Raw genomic sequence first — 3,878 nt, 5'->3', positions numbered from 1 at the left:
AGGCTGTTAAATCGCGTTGTTTACCCATATCTTCAGAAAAAAATCACTTCTACTGTCGTGGTAAACAGCCTGCTTCCCTATTTACAATGGTCTGCCCCTCTAGCAACTTCAGCGCAAAATTATAGCTAATTTGCCTACAAACATCAGGTGGTCATAATAATCTGGCCATTCAGTGTATATACCACACACAGATTGTTTTTCATATTATGGCTATTGTAAATAATGTTATAATGAACATGCAGGAGTGTAGATATCTCTGAGATATTGCTGTACCAATTTGCATTCCTACCAACAGTTCACAAGGGTTCCCTTTTATTCACATCCTTGCCAACACTTTCTATCTCGTCTTTTTTATAATTACCATCCTAACAAGTGTGAGTGAGAATTCATTTTAGTTTTGATTTGCATTTCTCTGATGATTTAGTGACTAGAGTTAATAATACTGTATTATGTACTTGAAATTTGCTAAGAGAGTAGATTTTAAGTGCCCTCACCGCATGCAATAAAGGTATCTATGTGAAGTGATGAATGTGTTAATTTGCTAGATCATGCTAATCATTTCACAGTCTATATGTCTATCAAATCGTCATGTTATACTGTTTAAACATATACAACTTTTATTTGTCAGTGGTATCTCAATAAAGCTGGAAAAAAGTGAAGAAAACCCGGCTGCATTGAGATATTGGGAGGATTAGATATAAAGAATTTAGCACAGTGCCTGCATGAATTTCAGTGCATAGTAAATATTTAATATTCAAAACAAATTTTAAAATATGCACATTAGCTTATAAATAAAAAATTATCTCTGAAGACTACAAGAAACTGATGAGGTTGGTTGCATCAGGGAGAGAAGCTAGGTGCTCAGGGAAGGGTGCAGGAGGGAGATATTTCACACCGTATAGTCTTTTATATATTAGGAATTTTAAACCATGTAAATGTGCTGCACATGCAATGAAGCATTCATTAAATAAATAATAAATAAATAAATAAAGCAGAAATAAAAGGCATTCTGCTTCACTTCCACCTTTCCGTTTACAGCTTTAGAAAACTTATACTTAGCGGTTTCTCATGGCATTTTGTTAAGATTTGGTGGCAGTTGGTGTTAAAGCTATCCACAAACATTTAGGAGGCTCGTGATAAATTCTAGACATATGGTGATTAAGGCATGGTCCCCTCTCTCAGAGACCATGAAGCTCACTTATAAAGAGAACACAATCACACCAAGTAAAAGGGTCAATACAAACAAGAGTTTAACTTAGAACTAAACCATAAGGAACATATCCACGTGCTTCAATATTCAAGGATTACAGAGGATTGGTACAGAGCATTTTAGGAGAGGGACTGGAGCTTAAGCAGGGTGATGATGTTATTGTTGGAGGAAGGAAGAGTTTTCCAATGAGAAATAGGGAATATTGTGGTAAAAGGCCAATCAGATGTGAGCATAAGTTACTATGTGAAGCTTCCCCCAAAACCAGTTTTTCTGATTAAAAATAGTGAGGAAAGGAAGAAAAAAGTAGACTAAACAGGCAGGCACCTTTTGCTTGCCACCTTTATTCTTTTCTTCTCCGGGATCCACACAGGATGCCAGGAGGTGGAGCCACTATATTGCCTCTCTTAGGACCAAAGACACATGCTGTGGAGAGGGAGGAGGAAGCTTGGAGGAGCCTCATTCCTTCATTTCCTTGAGTAACTGCACCACCTCTGATTGCTTTCTTTCTACCATCTTGTCATAGGATAAAAGTAAAATATTATTTCACTACACCATTATAGCCTGATTTCTGCTACATGCAGTGAAACACAATCCAAACTTATATGGCTATATATTTTTTCAATCAATGCTGTGTCAACAAACTTTAGTTTTCCAACATTTTCACACATAGAGTTGCCAGATAAACAAATGCAGGATACCCCATTAAATTTGAATTTCAGATAAATAATGAATAACTATTGTAGTATAAGTTCACATCTCATGTAATATTTTGAATATACTTACACTAGAAAATTATGCATTGTTTATCCAAAATTCAAATGTAATTGGCATCCCATCTTTTAGTTTGCAAAATATGGCAACACTAGTTACATGGTCACACAAAACCTGTTCATGGCCAGACCATTACTATTTGCAAGAGAATCTTGGACACATTGCTCACACCAACTGCAAAACAAATGGAAATTCCTTTAGTGAATTAAAAGGGGAAGAATGAGTATTGCTTGTCACAATAGAGAAGTGGAATTTAGTATTCAGTCCTCAGAGAGGAAAATGCAAGAAGCGGGAAATTGTGTGCATATAATACCTCTGTTTATATTTTAATTGTCAAAGAACATTAGTAGTTTCACAACTGAATATACTTTAGTCTATTTTCCACAGTCCCTCATCCAATCATAGTGTCAGTTGTTCAAATAGTTCTGATCACAGTGCAGATGCAATTTTGAGCCCTTTTTCTTTATAGCAATCTTAAAAGCATGTACCATTGCATGCTCTTTCTAAACCTAATTTTTATTGTTGCTGACATTCCATTGAGATGATATTTTATAAATTACTTCACCTTTTCACAATGCTTCATCTGTTTTATTCTTTTAAATATTTTTGTTTTATTTTAACCTTAAAATACTAACAGATAAACATCTTTGTTGCAATGTTTTATTTTTTATTAGTTGGAATGTTGAATTATGTATAAAGGACCATGTATTAGATTTGGAATTACTCTGTCAAATAATAGGATTATTTTTAGTCTTGATACATATTTTTAGTTTTAATAGTCCCTGCTTCCAGGGTTAGCCTTTAGCAAAATTATAAAATTGGGTGACTTTATACTGTCTTTGTTTCTGTAACCTTCTGTTCTGCAGATCATTTATTTCTGGTGTAGTCCAAATTCCTTCCCATTTTCAAGCATCTAGTGCTTTTTCTGCTCCTTTCTCCCATTTATATCCTGCTTTCAAAAATGGATCTAATTTTAATCATTTATGTCACTTTAAAATTAAGTCAATATTTCTTGGCTCCCAGAGAATATTGGGAGAGGTAATGTACCTTAGTTACAGACTTAGTTTAAATATCAGGTTTGTCACTTACTTGCTATGTGAGTTGAAGAAGTACTTTATGTTTCTGAGGCTGGTTTTCTAATCAATAAAATGAAGATACTAGCATCTTCAAGTCAGGGTTATGAGGATAAAATGAGATAATTGCATAAAGATTTTAGTAACTCCTAGGCCAATAGTAAACATTTAATAGATTCTAGATATTATTAGTCATAATTATCATCTTCATTTTAACTCCATTTATAACATAGAATGAAAACGTTATTCCCCCATAAAAGAAAGTCAGGAATTCACCTTAGCTTGACAACATCATACTCCTATTATTTTATTTCAAAATATTTTGATGAATTTTCTTCCTCCACCATTCATTAGAGAATCCTCTGTAATGTCCTTGAAATTATGTAATGTGAATGAATACTCATCAGCTACCGTGCAAAAGGTGGCCACCCATGCCAGACTAAAGTCCTTAAAACATTTTTACTGACAAAAATACCTACATTACTTTAAACATTTAATATTGCATAGAAGATAATTTTTTAAAAAACCTCAACAAACTATAGTAAACATTTTCTCACTTTTACATACAGTGCCAATTGAAATAAAGAAATGGTGACATTACCATGTCTGTCTTGAGTTGTTAAGTATTTGATGGAAATGTAAAAAAAAAAAAATCTTGGGACACATGCACCCATCAATTAACCAATATAAGTAGTAAATACATTTTAACAGTGATGAATTAAAGGAAAAAAATGTTAGCAATTTGGGATATTAAAAAGAATTAATCATGACTATTATAGCCATCAACTCACTCCATCCTTTTGTTAATTTAAAAAAATGGGCTC

This window comes from Myotis davidii, unplaced genomic scaffold, assembly GCF_000327345.1.
Source record: "Myotis davidii unplaced genomic scaffold, ASM32734v1 scaffold280, whole genome shotgun sequence".
In the NCBI taxonomy this organism is placed as follows: domain Eukaryota; kingdom Metazoa; phylum Chordata; class Mammalia; order Chiroptera; family Vespertilionidae; genus Myotis; species Myotis davidii.
Note: the sequence above shows the minus strand (reverse complement) of the source record.